The 19682-nt window shown below is 45.9% G+C and overlaps 1 protein-coding gene across 1 annotated transcript in view; it reads right to left on the reverse strand.

Moving 5' to 3' along the window:
- The window catches only part of LOC122559472 (xylosyl- and glucuronyltransferase LARGE1), a 513835-nt gene extending 505390 nt beyond the window's left edge, over positions 1-8445 (reverse strand). Inside the window, exon 1 of the mRNA XM_087997513.1 lies at positions 8064-8445. The gene's annotated coding sequence lies outside the window, so the exon portion shown is untranslated. The remainder of the gene's footprint in view (positions 1-8063) is intronic.
- Positions 8446-19682: the final 11237 nt, after the last annotated feature.

The following is a 19682-nucleotide window of genomic DNA, read 5'->3' on the forward strand; positions in this document are numbered from 1 at the left end:
GGCTGTTCTCCCTGGAGCATCGGAGGCGGAGGGGGTGACCTTATAGAGGTTTATAAAATCTGAAGGGCATGGATATGAATAATAGCTAAGGTTTATCCTCTCTCTCTTCCCCCACCCCCCAAAACTAGAGCGGCACGGTGGCACAGTGGTTAGCACTGCTGCCTCACAGCGCCAGAGACCCGGGTTCAATTCCCGCCTCAGGCGACTGACTGTGTGGAGTTTGCACGTTCTCCCCGTGTCTGCGTGGATTTCCTCCGGGTGCTTCGGTTTCCTCCCACAGTCCAAAGATGTGCAGGTCAGGTGAATTGTCCATGCTAAATTGCCCGTAGTGTTAGGTAAGGGGTAAATGTAGGTGGGTTGCGCTTCGGCGGGGCGGTGTGGACTTGTTGGGCCGAAGGGCCTGTTTCCACACTGTAAGTAATCTAATCTAATCTAGAGGACATAGGTTTAAGGCAAGAGGGGAAAAGATTTAAAAAGAGACCCAAGTGGAATTTTTTTTTCCCCCACACAAAGGCTGGTGAGTGTATGGAATGAGCTGCCAGGGGGAGTGGTGGAGGCTGGTACAATTACAACATTTAAAAGGCACCTGGATGGGCATATGAATAGGAAGGGTTTAGAGGGATATGGGGCAAATGGGGCAAGATACCTGGTCGTCATGGTAGAGCTGGACTGAAGGGTCTGTTTTCGTGCTGTACATCTGTATGACTGTGAAACTGAGTAACACAGTGCCTCAAGGAATGGGCAACAAGGAGACCCAGAAAATCACAACATTGGCTGTGTACATGGGAGGCCATTCTGCTTGTGTCCATACCAGCCCCTTTCAAAGAGCTATCCATTTATCCCAGTCCCAGAACCGCTGTCCTTCAAGCATCCATTCAATTCCCTTTTGGAGAAAATAACATGAATTTTGCTGTTACCTCCTGATCTGACAGTGCGTTCAAAATCCAAACTACTCTCTTGACACTACCAGTGCCCTCTGCATATTGGCTATTCAGCCATTGGAGAGAGACTCTCTCCAGTCGTTCTAAAATGTCTAAACAATTTTAAGGATTTCTGAAACTCCTCTTGGCATTGTACGCTGTAAAGAAGAATAAACACCAGCAGAGTGGGAATTATAGAGCTTACAGCACATTACACTGACCACGTACTGAAACAGGAGATGGCCTGTCAAATCATTCACCAGGCGAAGCAGCATGTCTTATCTACTCGTCGGAGAAACAATATAAAACTGATAGGGACTGGGAAGACAAACGGCAAATATATTACAGCGCTAGCAAGGGTAGGGAGCTGTTATAGGCCTCTTCACTACATCAAGAACTGTCACCTTTTGAAGAATGGCAACTTTCCTCATCAAGTTAAACGAACCTAGATGCCTGTTTTATCAAAAAGAAGTCTGAGCAAGAGAAGAGCGAGCACTGAAAATAATCGCCTTGCCTCAGTGTTTCATGACCTTGTTATTGAACAAAAAAAAAAGAAATCTTTTTTCCTTCCTCCCCTGCCAGTGACATCGGCATGCTGGAGCAGGCTTTCCACTTGAACCAGGTCACTCTACAGTACATCAACCAAGGCTCCACACACAAGCCCTAACAATGAGCAATGGCAGGGCCATTATAGCAGCTACACCCAATCCAAAGTCCATCTCTGCAGCATGGTAGGTGACCAGATCTGGGATGAAACCATAGCTGATTAGTCCTCATTAGCACCAGACCCAGCCAAGCCAATTGTAAAGCAGTGTGTGCCTGTATTTTTTTTTTAAAAAAAGGGGGGGGGGGGGGGGGGGGGGGGGGGGGGGGTTAGCAAAGGAGAAACGTTGGCTAACTCAGGCCTGACAGGAGATCGGAAGGAGCCCCCTTTCCAAATCAGACTCTCTCACCCATTCAAGTCACAAAGGGAGCCCTCGACATACTGCTAAAAATAGAACAAAACAAAAGAAAATCGAACGAGCGACATAAAGATCAAATGTAGCTATTGCAATTATAAACCACAACAATGCTCCCTCTAGACTGTGCAGCCACCTAGAGGGTCCGCACTCGCTGATACGCATGTAAACACACACTGACTTTCAATTCCACACATCAGGACCTCAGGGGTCTGGGATGCAGCAGGAAAGGTAAGGGAACATACAGCCTCAGTACTTTCTGCTCATACTGTTCAATTTCACAACAATCCCATGGACCAAGCCTCTCCATTCTTTATAGCAGAATATTTTTATTCAAGTCCAACTACACATCTGGTCACAAGGCAAGTAATAAGAGCAGAAGTAGACCATTCAGCCCCTTTGACCTGCTCTCCTGTTCACTGCTGTGTTATGACCTTTGGTGTGACATCCCTTTTAAGGTTCCATGTGCAAACAGACCAAGTACCCAGATGTTATCACGTGACAACATGCACTATAGCACTCGAGGCATAGGTTATATCTCAGGATTACTTTGTATTGCAGCTCAGCTATACATAACCAAACCCTCCCCCACCCCACAGACCATCGTCTGGACTGACTCTCTCACCGGTCACAGAATACCGGGATCTGAGAAAAAAAATATTAATCTCAGCCTTAAATATCGTCAACAATAGAGGACCCAGAAACCCACGCCCAACAGAAATTCAAACCCACTGTGCAAAGAAGTTTATCCTCAGGAGATTTCTGCTTTCAAACGCAAAAGCAGTCAGCCAAACACAGCTCCTTACTCCCGCTCTCACTCTAAATGTCGATTCTGTGAGAAATATTCTTCCACATCAAGGTGGATTATGTGGAAGATTGGAGGCTAATTGAGTATTGTGCTCTGCCAAATCAGGTTGCAACATGGGTTACAGTTCTAATTCAACATTTAAGAACCAGCAATTTGCAAAAAAGCAGCCAGTTACAGGTAAAACCTACACCAACTGAGGTAGAAGACACAAAAGTGCCATGTTATATGCCCTAATCACAAGAAGGCAGCTTCAAGAGAGAGTGTGCAGACATTGTTGCCAATGGTAAATGTTCCTCTTGCTTTCCCTTAGGAAAGAAGGATTTGGCTTTCTGTTGCATGGCAATCTGCACACAAGAACCTACAGATGGCAATTCACTAGCGATCAGATAACTTGCTTTAGTCATGTGGTTGGGGGCAGAAATATTGACCAATGAAACAAGGATGACACCATTGCTCTTTTGGCATTCTGCTGTGCAGACTCTTGCAGCCACCCAACAGGTCAAAGTGTCGGATTAACGTTGGAGCCGAGAGTGTGCGTGGGTTTTTGTGGTGGGAACAGCAGGATTCACTGAGCACTATAAAGCAAAGTCCATTGGAAATGTGACAGGCACAGACAGAATAAATCAAACCAGATGAAAATATAAACAAGAAAATGAATAGGAAATAGAAAGAATTATATATGAAGAACATTTATTGTCCCTCGTCGCCCACGAGAGATGCAAAATGACCATTTTACGTCTTTGCGTAACTTGTGGCTAAAAATGTCCTGAATGTAAAAAAGGTGGATCAATCTTCAATTATAAACAATACCAATCCTCCACAAAACTCCCTTTCCGAGTCTTAGCCATGGCTTAAAACAGCTCAAGTGATCACTTGTCTAGTTTAGAACAACGATAGTCTGCAGTACAAATCAGAAAAGAATGCAAGTTTTTTTTTGAAACTGTTCGTATCACGTATCAACTACGTGAGTGTGACATTAACTTGTGTAGAGAAATAAACGTCTCAGAGCTCACCCAACTCCCCAGACATTAAGTCTCACTCGCCTCTGAATTACAATGGTTAGCATTAGGGTTAGTCCTACGTCAGCACTTGAACTGAAAGAAAAAAAAAATCAACTGACCACTTGAGTGCACTACTAACATAGTGCTGCACTCTATCAAAGGTGCTTGATTTCAAAAGAGAAGCTGAAACCAACTGTAGTCAGGTGGATATAAAAAAGGTGCTGTGGAATTAGTTCAAAGACAACCAGAGAAGTTGACCCTGACCAATAATGGTCACTCACCAAACACTAGAGAGAGAGAGGAAACAAACACAGTGATCACATTGCAACGTGGAGTTTTGCCAAGTTTCCTGGTTGCTACATTCCCAAACTTAGAGTACTTTCCTGGCTGTGAATCGCTTCTAGACATTCAGTTCTCCCGAAAAACTGCTTCATCTTGCAAACTGCTGACATTCTGAAGGGCATCAGAACAGGCAGGCATGGGTCTGATGCATGGCCTGTACAAAGGGGAGGCTAATACCAGACAAATATCAGGTGCTATAACTAACCACAGCGTCCTGCATTAGGGTGCTGTGAGCTCAGCTACCATCATCATTCCGGGCCGAAAATACATTTGCACTGAAGTGGGACAAGGCTCAGATTATAATGATACCCACGTTTGAACGGTCAGGCAGTGGGCAGAATTAAGAATGGTTACTGGAGGATCATCTTACGTGTAAACCAACCGACAGGCTCCGTCGACTTCATCAGAACCAGAAGTTGGGCAAGTCAATCAACTAAATATTGTCTATTTTACCTCCCCGGCTCCAAGGTCAAGTGAAATGTCTGCTAACAGAACCTTTACCTAGATCTTTACTGGTACTAATTATGTCAGACCTACCGACCAATGAGCCCTCACAGTTGACATCACAATCTTGTTAGCATAAATATGCATCCTTAAAGAAATAAAATGATTCTGAATGATAACCCAAAACCATAAACATCCCAGATTTACAAAGGTCTTGCGATGCAGTGGTACCTCTATCAATCCCACCTGTCGTCATGTTATGTAACCTCCTAGGTACGTTACAAAATGTTTGAATAGGTTCATTAACAAATAATGATTTCAATCCTACCAAACCCACTCCTCTTGATTCCACCCACCTCTAGGTGTATTTGCCCAAGTTGTTAGCGGATCCACACATTGGACAACACTTGGTGATGGTTGACGATGTAAAAAGCTAAAAGCCTGACAAAAAGAACTTGCTACCACTGAAGAAGTTGCCCTATAAACATCTCGCAACCCAGTGATACCCAACCACAACAGCTATAGCCGAAAGATTAGCCTGTATCTTTTCTCGGCTTTCCTTCAAGAAGCCAGTTGTCATTCCTTATACAAGCAGATCTCTAATTGCTACAAGGTTCAAAGACAATCATACTTATGATGCGAATTGTTAGGAATACTTATGTTTTGGGCATTCCATTTTGTATATACTAGGCTCCTGATTTGCCAGCAATGCTTTGATACAAAGGGAACTCGCTGGAACTTAAAAATACCAGCTCTCCACATTATTTGTGTGTCAAAGCTAAAATATGATAAATCTGGCAGAAAAGTACCTCTATTTTTAGTAGACCGTGGATAAAACACTTATCCACAACAATGTAGGTAAAGCTAGCATGCTTAAAGCAAGTTTTCCTTCAGTGTTGAGGATTTAAAGTACTTAGAAGTTTAAGCTATTATTTATTTTGACTGCAGGAACCAGTGGCTTTAGTGCAGGAAATAGTGACAAGCACCTAATTAAAAAAAAACAAAGCAAAAGCAAGACAGGTCCCAAATCAGATGGGATTCCCAGATCCCAAATAGAATTCTCAGTCTGTGCCCTGAACACTGGCAACACGGATGTTGTGGAGCAGGTCACTGAACTGCAGTGTTTCTGGTCAGGTAGGTCAATCAGGTCTGGCCATTTTCACAAAACAACAAGCACATGGTCGTATGTTTCTGTTACAAAACATAAAAGTCACTTTTTGCACCATCAGATCCACTAAGACAGCAATTCATGTCAGGCCATGCCAGTATAGTTCCCCAATGACCCTGGCACAGATTACCCACCCCAACATAGAGAGGCGGAGAAATGCAATTACTAACATATACAGCTGGATAAATGCAATTTCTGACCATGGTGTATCTTCCAGCTAAGAATGAGATCCCGATAACAACTAACGTGGCAAAGTTGAGGTTGTGGAGGTAAGTCGGAGTTGGGGTGTTGATGGAGGAAGGGGTCAGGAACAACAGCTTGATAACTCACTAGCTTTTAGGCCAGTCCAGTTTAGGGAGCCACTCCGACACATGGCATTTAGCAATGTTCCAAGGCTTCCAGCCTTCATAAAACAGCCTAGCTCTCATAGATCAACATTACCAAAAGTACTCTTTATAAAGACCTGCTGCTGTACTCTGAGCATCACACACACACACGCAGAAAGATTCAGCCCAGCTCTCCGGCATTATGGAAGAGTTTAACCCCACTCCTTTCCACCTCAAATCTCTCTCCACCCATACCCCTCAAATGCTCCATTCTCAAGCATGCTCCCATCCCACTCTCAAAAGTTACAACTAAAGCTGTTTCAGGCAATACTCAAGCAGTGTATCCTAAATCAGAACAGTGTTCCAGGAAAATTAAGGGGTGAAAAAATTGCCCCTTACCTCCCCTCTGACTCTTTCCATCAATAACCTTCAATCCCCTGTGCTCCAGTGTTAACTGCACCCCCCCCAGCCACAATGTGATCAACTCCATTCAATCCCCTCCTTTCCTTCCATTCATTCTTCCCTCCCACTCCTCCACTCCCTGCTCTTCCTTCCCCACTCCCACATACCCTGCTCTCCTCCCCGACACTCTCCCTCCACTCTGTCCCCAATCCCTCCCTTCACCCTGCTCACCCCTCCTGTCCCCTCTCCACTCCCACTCACTCTCCTCCAATCTCCTCCTTTCCCTACACAGTCCTCTTCCCCTCCACTCTCACCATAAGACCATAAGACATAGGAGTGGAAGTAAGGCCATTCGGCCCATCGAGTCCACTCCACCATTCAATCATGGCTGATGAACATTTCAACTCCACTTACCCGCATTCTCCCCGTAGCCCTTAATTCCTTGTGACATCAAGAATTTATCAATCTCGGCCTTGAAGACATTTAGCGTCCCAGCCTCCACTGCACTCTGCCGCAATGAATTCCACAGGCCCACCACTCTCTGGCTGAAGAAATGTCTCCACATTTCTGTTCTGAATTTACCCCCTCTAATTCTAAGACTGTGTCCACGGGTCCTATTCTCCTCGCCTAACGGAAACAATTTCCTAGCATCCACCCTTTCCAAGCCATTTATTATCTTGCAAGTTTCTATTAGATCTCCCCTTAATCTTCTAAACGCCAATGAATACAATCCCAGGATCCTCAGCCGTTCCTCGTATGTTAGACCTACCATTCCAGGGATCATCCGTGTGAATCTCCGCTGGACACGCTCCAGTGCCAGTATGTCCTTCCTGAGGTGTGGGGACCAAAACTGGACACAGTACTCCAAATGGGGCCTAACCAGAGCTTTATAAAGTCTCAGTAGCACAACGGTGCTTTTATATTCCAACCCTCTTGAGATAAATGACAACATTGCATTCGCTTTCTTAATCACGGATTCAACCTGCATGTTTACCTTTAGAGAATCCTCGACTAGCACTCCCAGATCCCTCTGTACTTTGGCTTTATGAATTTTCTCACCGTTTAGAAAGTGGTCCATGCCTGTATTCTTTTTTCCAAAGTGCAAGACCTCGCATTTGCTCACATTGAATTCCATCAGCCATTTCCTGGACCACTCTCCCAAACTGTCTAGATCCTCCCGCAGCCTCCCCACTTCCTCAGTACTACCTGCCTGCCCACCTAACTTTGTATCATTGGCAAACTTCGCTAGAATGCCCCCAGTCCCTTCATCCAGACCATTAATATATAACGTGAACAGCTGCGGCTCACATCTCTCACTCCCCTCCACTCTCTCTCCCTGCACGCTCCTTCTCTCCTTTCCCCTGTCCACTCCCTCTTCTCTCTCTCCCTCCTTTCCTCTCACAATCCCCCTCTCCTCTCCTCCATCCCCATCTCTCTCACACACAGAGGACAAAAATCCCCTTTTATTTTGACAAAAACGTGTTTCCAGAAGAATCTCTCCCGAGCTTTATTATATATTTTAAAAAAACACACACACACACACACAACAACAAACACTAAAAAAAATCTGTGTACAATGGGAGAGAGACGCGGGGCCGCACTTGGTGGTGAGGGGAGGAGGGGGGACAGAGAGCTAGCGCCGGGCCCGTCCCCTAGCAATGAGAGAGCCGCGGATCGGAAGACGCTCACTTACCCCCCTCTCCCTCTCTCTCTCTCTGTGGGATCGAGTACCAGCTCCAGACGCGAGAATCCAGCGGGAGCCGGAGATCTGGCCACCCTCACATAGACCAGGAGGCAGCCTCCAGCTCCCGGTCCAGGCAACAAGAGAAAGGGGGGCAGCTGAGAGCCACCACCGAGATGGGGGGGTGGGTGGGGAGAGAGAGAGAGAAACAAGAAGCCGGCTCTTTCTCTCTCTCTCTTCTCTTCTCTTCTTTCTCTCTCAAACACAATTAAACAAAACGCTCTCTCTAACAACACCTCCCCCCTTCCTAAGGCAAAGGGATCTTTGTCTCCCAGATGGAGGGGGGGTGTTAGGGAGAGACACAGAGAAAGAGAAAGGAGCTTCCTTTGATGGTAGCAGCAACTCCGCAGTTGGACACAGAATGGAGCACACATCAGCTGAGGTGGAATGCCTTAATCTGATACACTGGCCTATCACAGCCACAACAGCTGAGGTAACGGCTGCAAAACCTGGAGTGTGCACTACCACCGCTCAGGATCAGGATCACCAGCCCCAGCACGGCTGGGCTTTGATCTGATTTCTTGCTGTCTCCGGTAACCGAGGTGCAGCGAGGTGTGCTGTCCAGCCCTCACACAAGTGCATCAGGGCTGGCAGAACAGATTCCTGAAGAAGGGCTCATGCCCGAAACGTCGATTCTCCTGTTCCCTGGATGCTGTCTGACCTGCTGCGCTTTTCCAGCAACACATTTTCAGCTCTGATCTCCAGCATCTGCAGCCCTCACTTTCTCCTGGCAGAACAGATGGCCGAGTCCCAGAAGGTGCAGGGGCAATGATCAGCGTCGATGTGCGAGAGGTGCACTCATCGGCCTGGTGACTGTGAGGGAGAAGCTGCTCTTGAAGCCCGTGGTACGTGTTTACGCACTTTTCGTAGAATGCCCACAGTGTGGAAGCAGGCCATTCAGTCCATCGACTTCACACCAACCCTCTAAAGAGACAGTCAGGACTGCAGATGCTGGAAGTAAACAGTCAACAGATGTGAAGCTGGAAAAGCACAGCGTCTGAGGAGCAGGAAGGTCGATGTTTTAGTCCACAACGCTTGGCACAAAATGTTGGCTTTGCTATTTCTCACATGCTGTGCTTTTCCACCTCCAAAGGGCATACCACCCAGAGCCACCCTCTCCCTGCATTTCCCATGGCTCATCCACCTAACCTGCACAAGTTTGGACTGTGGCAGGAAACCAGAGCATGGGGGGGACCCACATAGACACAGGGAGAATGTGCAAACTCCACACAGACAGTCGCCCAAGTGTGGAATTGAACCTGGGTCCCACACATTGTGAGCCATCATGCTGTTTTATATGCTAACCAAACAGATCATATCTTACATAAGTAAATCAGGTTACACAGTCATAGAGATGTACAGCATGGAAACAGACCTTTCGGTCCAACCCATCCATGCTGACCAGATAACCCAACCCAATCTAGTCCCACCTGCCAGCACCCTCCAAACCCTTCCTATTCATATACCCATCCAAATGCCTTTTAAATGTTGCAATTGTACCAGCCTCCACCACTTCCTCTGATTCCTGAAGAAGGGCTCATGCCCAAAACGTCGATCCTCCTGCTCCTTGGATGCTGCCTGACCTGCTGCGCTTTTCCAGCAACACATTTTCAGCTCCATCACTTCCTCTGGCAGCTCATTCCATACATATACCACCCTCTGTGTGAAAAAGTTGCCCTGTCAGTCTTTTTTATATCTCTCCCCTCTCATCCTAAACCTATGCTCTCTAGTTCTGGACTCCCCAACCCCAGGGAAAAGACATTGCCTATTTACCCTATCCATTCCCCTCATAATTTTGTAAACCTCTGTAAGGTCACCCCTCAGCCTCCGACACTCCTGGGAAAACAGCCCCACCCTGTTCAGCCTCTCCCTATAACTTAAATCCTCCAACCCTGGCAACATCCTTGTAAATCTTTTCTGAACTCTTTCAGGTTTCACTATATCTTTCCGATAGGAAGGAGACCAGAATTGCACACAATATTCCATCAGTGGCCTAACCAATGTCCTGTACAGCCTCAACATGACCTCCCAACTCCTGTACTCAATACTCTGACCAATAAAGGAAAACATACCAAATGCCTTCTTCACTATCCTATCTACCTGCGACTCCACTTTCAAGGAGCTATGAACCTGCACTCTAAGATCTCTTTGTTCAGCAACACTCCCTAGGACCTTACCATTAAGTGTATAAGTCCTGCTAAGATTTGCTTTCTCAAAATGCAGCACTTCGCATTTATCTGAATTAAACTCCATCTGCCACTTCTCAGCCCATTGGCCCATCTGGTCAAGATCCTGTTGTAATCTGAGGTAACCCTCTTCACTGTCCACTACACCTCCAATTTTGGTGTCATCTGCAAACTTACTAACTGTATCTCTTATGCTCGCATCCAAATCATTTATGTAAATGACAAAAAGTAGAGGGCCCAGCACTGATCCTTGAGGCACTCCACTAGTCACAGGCCTCCAGTCTGAAAAACAACCCTCCACCACCCTCTGTCTTCTACCTTTGAGACAGTTCTGTATCCAAATGGCTAGTTCTCTCTGTATTCTGTGAGATCTAACCTTGCTAATCAGTCTCCGATGGGGAACCTTGTTGAACGCCTTACTGAAGTCCATATAGATCACATCTACTGCTCTGGTTGGTAGAACAGGATGCAGAATATAGTGTTACAGCTAAAGAGAAGCTCTAAGGTATGAGAAGTCTATTCATAAGTCTGATAACAGCAGGGGAGAAGCTGTTCTTGAATCTGTTGGTACATATTTACAAATGTTTGTATCGTCTGCCATTTGGAAGAGGGTGGAACTGTATAACTGGGGTGGTAGGGATCTTTGATCATGTTAGCTGCTTTTCTGAGGCAGTGGGAAGTGTAGACTGAGTCAGTGCAAGGAAGACTGGTTTGCGTTTTGACATTGAGGGAGAGGGGCTTTTCCTTCAACTCCTTCCTTGGAGAAGGTTGGAGACAGGAAGAAACCCCAGGCATCACCTCTCAAAGGATCCAGAACAATCTAAGATTAGATTAGATTCCCTACAGTGTAGAAACAAGCCCTTCCGCCCAACAAGTCCACACCGACCCTCTGAAGAGTAACCCACCCTGACCCATTTCCCCCTGACTAATGCACCTAACACTATGGGCAATTTAGCATGGCCAATTCGCCTGACCGGCACATCTTAGGATTGTGGGAGGAAACCAGAGTACCCACAGGAAACCCACGCAGACACGGGGAGATTGTGCAAACTCCATACAGTCGCCTGAGGCTGGAATCGAACCTGGGTCCCTGGCGCTGAGAGGCAGCAGTGCTAACCACTGAGCCACTGTGCTGCCCCGAATGAGCTGGTGATGAAGGGGAGTAGGGGAGAGGTGCAGATTGGAGCCTGAATTTTCTCAGTCCTCCAATCCACTCAGCATCCTGACTCAGAAATATATCGCTGTTCCTTCACTGGGTCAAAATCTTGGAATTCCCTCCTCAAGAGCATTGTGGGTCGACCTACCGGACGTGGACTGCAGTGATTCCAGAAGACAGCTCACCACCACCTTCTCAAGGGCAACTAGGGATGGGCAATAATTACTGGCCTAGACTTCTACAAATGAGGAAATAAAACAGAGGCCTGCATAGGGCTGCCTGACAGAGTGAGCGGGGAGGCAGGTCCACTCCATGCTGTGGAGAGGGAGTTAGACTGCTACCGGAAAAGGAAGATATGCAGGGTGATGAGGAGAATGGCAATGGGTGAATAGGGGGTTACACATTTAAGGCAGAGATGAGGAGGAATTTCGTCAGGGTCAAATATAGGGTACAGGAATGGATCTGGGGGGGTTTCTCTTTGGAGGGGCAGCATGGGCCGAAAGGCCTGTTTCCACACTGTAGCGAATCTAATCCTGTGATGTGAATCTGTGTAATTCTTTACCACAGAGGGCTGTCGAGGCTGAGTTTTTAAATATATTAAAGGCTGAGTTAGACAGATTATTAATCACTAACAGAATCAAGGGTTAAGGGGAATAGACAGGAAAGTTGCGTGAGGGATTCTCAGATCAACCATGATCTCTGTGTGTGATGGAGCAGACTCAATGGATGGTTGAATGGCCTTCCTAATTATAAATGTACAGCATGGAAACAAATCCTTTGGGTCTACTTGACCATGCCATCTGCATATCCTAAGTTAATCTAGTCACATTTGCCAATGCTTGGACTACATTCCTCCAAACCCTTCCCATTCATATACCCATCCAGATGCCTTAAATGTTGCAATTGTACCAGCCTCCATCACTTCCTCTGGCAGCTCATTCCACACACGTACCACCCTCTGTGTGAAAATGTTGCCCCTTAGGTCCCTTTTAAATCTTTCCCCTCTCACCTTAAACCTATGCCATCTAGTTTTGGTCACCCCTCCCCCAGGGAAAAGACCTTGTCTATTCACACCATCCATCCCCCTCATGATTTTATAAACCTCTATACGGTCAGCCCTCAGCCTCCGACGCACCAGGGAAAACAGCCCCGGCCTACTCAGCCTATCCCCGTAGCTCAAACCCTTCAACCCTGGCAACGCCCTTTTAAATCCTTTCTGCACTCCTTCAAGTTTAACAACATCTTTGCTGTGTGCTATTCTAATGTGCTATAGATAGCTAATTGGGAGAGCCAAAGCCAGTATGATGGACTAAATGGCCCCCTGGACTGGAACAGTGATTCTCTATGGGCCCAGTGGATTTGTCACTATAGCAAACCAGATTGGCATGCTTTCTGATGTCCAGTGTCGGCTGCCAGAGGATTTTTTCAATTTCTTCCTCAACCCACCCCTCCCCCACAACCCATCCCTTTCCCTCTCTCAAAGCTGGAGGCAAGAGTCTGCATGTCTTGTCAGAAACAAACACACAGAGGAATGTGCTGATAGCTGTCAGCGCACACCTGAAGCTCTGACTGAGTAAACTGTGATTACAATTCAGCATTCTCAGTACTCCCCGAAAGCCAGTGCCATTCCCCACTAAGCACCTGTCTGTGAAATGCACTGAGCTTTCCCAGATCCCATGCTCAGCAAGGCTACAGCTCCTTATGGAATTGGCCAGTTAGCTGTGGTGAAGTGGGAAGAGAGCGGGATTAGAGAGAGAGAGAGTGAGTCACGCTGACCTCTGCCCCTGTAGCTCCGCTGAGGCTCAGTGACTGTAGCACAAAGCCATTGGAACCTGACCCTCAGGTGGGAGGGCAGGGGTACCGTGGGGGAGGGGGTACTGGACCCAGATCAGACAGGAATCTCAATCTATCTCAACAACATTAAAAATCACACAACACCAGGTTATAGTCCAGCAGGTTTATTTGGAAGCACTAGCTTTCAAAGCGCTGCTTCTTCATCAGCTTCAAAAGCTAGTGCTTCCAAATAAACCTGTTGGACTGTAACTTGGTGTTGTGTGACTTTTAAGTTTGTCCACCCCAGTCCAACACCGGCTCCTCCAAAACATATCTCAATAACGTCAGTGGCAGGCAACCAGCCTGAGGCCTACCCCTGCAAAGTGAGTTGAAACAAACAGATTGGCTGGAACCCTTCCAATCCTCGTTCGGTGACTTAAAAAGTTTGAATGTGCAACTTAGGTGGGTCCATGGGTGAGGGCCTGGCTCTGATATCCAGAAAGCCAAACTCAACTTATGCCAAAAAAAAGGACAGTCTTTCTAACAAAATGCCAGTCTGTGAGGTGGAGGCAGTGAAAGTTGGCCCAGTCCCTACTGACACTTTGACCTCGTGTTACCTGTATAGCCAGCACAACCACACAAGCACAGAGCTGTTATATTGCCTGGCCAAAGAGTACTGGCCTTGACAGTGCTTTAATCCCATCTTTATCAAGTCATATCCTATCACTTTACTCACGTGCATTCGACATATTCTGATTCTCAGGAAAAAGCTTTCAACCTTGGATGGGGTACAGCGCAGTTACTGTTTGCCAGAGTAAATTAACGTGGATTTTTACAATGGATTAAAGGGTTAAATTATGGTGGCTTTAGCTTAGTTTGTATTGCCTTGCAGATGGATGATCGACTTGAGGTGTTTAGAATCATAAAATTGTTACGTCACAGCAAGAGACCATTCGACCCAATGTGTCTGTTCCAGCTCTCCACTGGAATAACTCACCTAGTGCCACTCCTTTGCCCATTCGTCATGGCCCTGTGAATTTTCTTTCCTCTTCATATAATAATCCAGAATTCGTACAACACCAGGTTATAGTCCAACAGGTTTATTTTGAAGCACTGCTCTTTTGTCAAGTGAAGTCTTCACCTGAAAACTTGTGATTTCAAATAAACCAGTTGGACTATAACCTGGCGTCGTGTGACTTCTGACTTTGTCCACCTCAGTCCAACACCAGCACCTCCACATTATTATTGTATGTTAGAAATTACCTTTGACCCTAACCTCCAAGCTATGTGTCTTTCAGATCATAACCACTCGCTCTCACTTCCTAGCCAGTCTCGTATATGTAAATAGGTTCCTCCTGAACTCCTTCTCGGGTTTATCAGTGAGTATCTCAGCAGTCTCAATGCCTTCAAGACAGAAGCTCCAGGTTCAAGTCCAACTTCAGAACGTGATGGTCAAGGAAGGTGTGGTCATCATGCTGCCAAGCAGGTAGCTTGTAAATCTTGCCAATGCACGCAGCGATGGCAAGCGATGAGAGTTGGAGAGACTCCTGGTCAGCCTTGGGATGGGAATAAATTGGGGCCTCTCCCATCACTGTCCATAACTCTGCATGGCCTGTGGTGGTCTCTTGGCCTGTCTGGCCTCAGTGTGGGCTTCCAGCTTCGAGGCGATTCCAGAGTGGTATCCCAGCCTCCGGGTATTGCCTGGTACGGTTTGGAGTGAAAGCCTGGCATAGACTGGAGGCTGGATGTCAACATGGACTGGGTTGGAAAAACTGTTTTTCTGCACCTTTTATTTCTGTATTTACTAATTTATTCCCACGAGCTGTATTGCTGGACTTTTTATTTCTTTATTTTTCTATTTTTTTTTCCTGAGAACTTGTACCGAAGAATCTGTACCTGGGAATCTCATACCTAAGATAAGTGGCAACTTGTAAACTTTTCACTCTACTCATTTGAGTGCAATAAATGCTAATTCAAGACAACATGCAATTGTTGCCACTGCAGCTTAGGTTTCTAGGAGGCTGGTTGGATGCTGTGGGTCAGACCAGTGCCAATAGCATTGGTGCTACATCCTAAACCTATTGCAGAGGCTCAATCCACATCCTAGTCTCAATGGACTCAGGACCCAGCCTCTTTGCTTCCCTGTGGTGGAGAAGAATAGCAGTATAGAGACCCCATTGTGAGCAGCAGTGCTGCTCTGTTGGCTAAGGCTTCTCATTGCATAGCAACACTGAAGACCAGGAGAGGAGGGAAGGTGAACTTTCCTGTAGAGAGAGTGGTGTTCAGTTGGAAGTATCATGGATTTGTGGAGAGAAGGAAGTCAAGGAATTTGGAATCAAGAGTAGGGAGGGGTTTTCAAAAGCCACCTACTACTCCATGTCTGTGCCCTGGATTGTTTCAGATTAGAGCTAATTAGAGCAAACTGACAGGTATGATGCCCTTCTCTTGCCTTCTGGGGACAGAGTTTAACTGGGGTGGGGCGGGGGGGGGGGGGGGGGGGGGGGGCAATGGGTGTTTATTGACCACTTAACGGTCTTAATTGACAGCAAATGGGAAAGGCTAACCTTGGCCCTTCTCAACGAGAATTTACTTTCTAGACAGTGAGAATGGGCGAGTATCTCTCTGATGTCAACCCACCCAAACATTTGCCCTTCCTGCCCACCTTTTCCATCAGGAGCATAAAATCGCAGCCATTAAAATGAGGCCCCTCAAAGGGATGGAAATGATCCTATTGTATTATTTTGAAGAAGTGGCAAACTTGCCCTGGCGTCCTGGCAGACATATGCCCTGAAAACTGGCATCAGCAAAGCCAATGGTCTGGTCATTATCACAATACAGTTTGTGGAATCTTGCTGTGCACAAATGTTTCTGACACTACATTGCAGACATGCACTTCTCACTTCATCTCATTTTGGGATGTCCTATGTCATGGAAGGTTCTTAATTACATGCAAAGCTTTCCCCCATATATCATAAGCCGTTTCCTCACTCAATCTCTTCTGGAAGGTTAGGGGCCCTGACTGTGGTAGAGGTGGGTACAATAACAACATTTAAAAGACATTGGGGCAGGTACATGGATAGGACCGGTTTAGAGGGATATGGGCCAAAAGCAGGCAAATGGGACTAGTTCAGTTTAAGAAATCTGGTCAGCATGGACAAGTTGGGCTGAAGGGTCCATTGTTGAAACTTTATTGCTGGAACAGCACAGCAGGTCAGGCAGCATCCAGGGAACAGGAGATTCGACGTTTCGGGCACAGGCCCTTCTTCAGGAATGAGCCTCATTCCTGGATGCTGCCTGACCTGCTGTGCTGTTCCAGCAATAAAGTTTCAACTTTGATCTCCAGCATCTGCAGACCTCACTTTCTCCCTGAAGGGTCCATTTCCTTGTTGTATGACTCTATGACTGGATTCAAGTCAATGACCGTAAGACTGAAGGAGATCCCCACTCCCTCCAAAAAGCAATGAAAACTACATAACTATCGAGACTGATCTTATTGAAATATATGACTTGGGAAGAGTAGTGTTAGTTAAGCCACTGTGCCAATCTGTAGCATAGGGCACACGGGATAAGAAATTATGAATGAACCCCAATCCAAATGCAAAATTAACTTGACCGGTTTGCATATCAGAGTGTGTAACAGCTACGTACAAGGAATGACTTCCAATGTCATATACTGGGAAATCTCTCCATCAGCCATAGTTCAGGTAGCGGTGTCATCTCTGAGTTACAAATTTCCAAGTCCCACTTGAGGCTTTTGAGTATGAACCTCTGAGATGCCGTTCCACAGCAGTACAGGCAGAGTGCTGCACAGTCCAAGATGCAGTCTGGATGCCAATCAAAGTCCGTAGGTGAAAGTGGGTACTGCAGATGCTGGAGATTAGAGTCAAGATTAGAGAGGAAAAGCGCAGCAAGTCAGGCAGCATCCGAGGAGCAGGAAAATTGATGTTTCGGGCAAAAGCCCTTCATCAGGAATGACCCGTTCCTTAAATGTCAATTTTCCTATTCCTCAGATGCTGCCTGACCTGCTGTGCTTTTCCAGCACCACTCTAATCAAAGTCCATATCCTATCCGAGTTGAATCGAAGATCCCAAGGGGCCATTTTGAAGAAAGTAGGGGAGTTTTCCCTGATGTTTTGGTCAATATTTCTCCCTCAACTGATATCGCAGTAAACAGATCCTGTTATTATCGCTTGTGAGAGTTGCTATGCATAACCTGACTGCCACATTTCCTACGTTACAATGATGACTACAATTCAAAAAGTATTTCTGGCTGTCAAGTACTTTGAGATGTTTTGTGGAGGTTTTCCCTTTTTATTTCGGAATGATTGCTGTGTTGCAAATGAAGGGCAGTGTTGCGCATAGCTACCAGAAAGGATTTGTAAAGAAATTTGAGAGGCCTGTCCAATGAGGGCAAAGGTAACACTCTGCCAGCAAAAGAAAGTATTAGAATTCCCTGTTGTGATTGCATCTGGATAATTAAACATCTACAAACAATTTAAATAAAGGGGGAAAAAAAAGTCACTACGGTTGCTTCAATGATTTTTATTCTGGTACACGGTCAGACAGTCTCATCCACCTCTCTGAAACAAGGTGGAATGCTGAATTGTCAAACAGATAAAGGAATAACATGCCCCAGCAGGGAAAGCATTTGCAAGGAATTTTAAGAATTCTGACTCAAGGTGGGAAAGCAAATGTTGTCCAATTCACTTCAGGAAAATGAGTCGGGTTTTATCATTACTGATGGCAGCTGAATGGATGAACATTTGCATTAGCAAACATCCATTGTGTTTTGCAGTTGAAGTGTCAACAAGCAGTCATCCAGATGCAGTCATCGCTATCTCTTCCCCTGTCCCACTATCAGTCGCTGACTGACTGAAGGAGAAAGGCTTGCATTTATATAACTTCCAATCTTGTCTTCAGGATGTGATAATCATCTAGGTCAACCTTTAGCTCTCATTTTTCTGTCAAAAAGACCGCCAACTCCCATCTCCCAATTTCTATCTCAATGTTGCTTAGGCAGCACCTTCCAAACGCAAGGCTTCTACCATTTACAAGGATAATGGGAGCAGCTACATGGGTAAACCCACCCAGCTTCAAATTCCTCCCAAAACTAGTCAACATCCAGTCTTTGAAGTACATCTTCAGTGGGTCTGCGTCCAAATGCTGGAATGTCCTCCTTGATATCACCTTGGGACTGCTCCAGTTCAACAATGCAGCTCACCACAACCTTCACAAAGGCAATTAGAGAAAGGTAATAAATGCTGGCTAGCTGGCGATGCTCAACCCTGTAAATGGGTAAGGAATTCTATTAATGTGCCTCGGAATGTCTGCAAGTGGATCATTCTTGCAGATCTTTCACATCCTAAGTGCATGACCATTCCAGTGGTCTCCAGGCTAACTTCCCATCCTATACTATTTCAGCTCATCCAAGACTCCAAAAATATGAATTGCTGGAACAGCTCCGCATGTCTGGCAGGACTTGTGGAGAGAAATCAGAGTTAGCACTTCGCTTCCAGTGACCCTCCCTCAGGTTCAGATATTGCCAGGCCTGCTGAACGTTTCCAGCATCTGCAATTATTTTTCAGTTTTCCTCACCAAATTTTGCTCACACATCACCTCTGACCTCTCTCACCTAATCAGGTACTAGACCAGAAACACCCTCAGTTTAAAATGCTTAAGCATGTTATCAAACCTCTCCATAGACTCACTCCGCTCCATATCTCTAACTTCTCCAGCCCTATAACCCTCTGTGTTCTTTTTCAGTTGGCTTTAGTTCCCCCTTTGACTGTCCTTGCTTTGGCGCTGTGAATTATAATCCGACTATACTCTTGTGAAACTCCTTGCCACATTTCCCTGTGATAAAGAGGTTATGTAAATGTAAGTGTTGTTAAATATTTAAAGCTTTAACTATCTCTCCTGCTGACTGACCTTGCGGTACTCTGTGCCTCTCTGATGGCTTCAGATGGATTATTTAATTTGGACAAGACAAATGTTTGAAAAGAAAAAGCCAATAAACAAAATGTAAAGATAGATGTGTAGACATGACTCACTCTCACTAGTATCCTTACATACAGATGAGGAAGGGCACCACTTTGACTGGGATAACGTATCCATCCTAGGACAAGCCAAACAGAGACACACACGAGAATTTCTAGAAGCATGGCATTCCAACCAGTTCCAGTTGGAACTCTATCAACAAACAGAGAAAAAGAACAGGAAATGATGTCACCAACCCAAGGAGCCCTAAATACATAAATACAAAGCGGGCCATACCACCAGTGCTTCATCCGGAGGCTCACTGATGATGTTACCTAGTACGGTGATGAAATGTCTGGAAACAAACCTTCCAGCTCTGCAAGCAAACTTACATTCATAGATGTGAAGGTCATGACACACTCCAAGTCATAGATTTCAAATTCAAAATAGCTACCAAGCAGAAACGTAAATAAAATTCATA

This window comes from Chiloscyllium plagiosum, unplaced genomic scaffold (genome assembly GCF_037043375.1).
Source record: "Chiloscyllium plagiosum isolate Xiang-an unplaced genomic scaffold, Cpla_swu_hap1 HiC_scaffold_19, whole genome shotgun sequence".
Lineage (NCBI taxonomy): Eukaryota > Metazoa > Chordata > Chondrichthyes > Orectolobiformes > Hemiscylliidae > Chiloscyllium > Chiloscyllium plagiosum.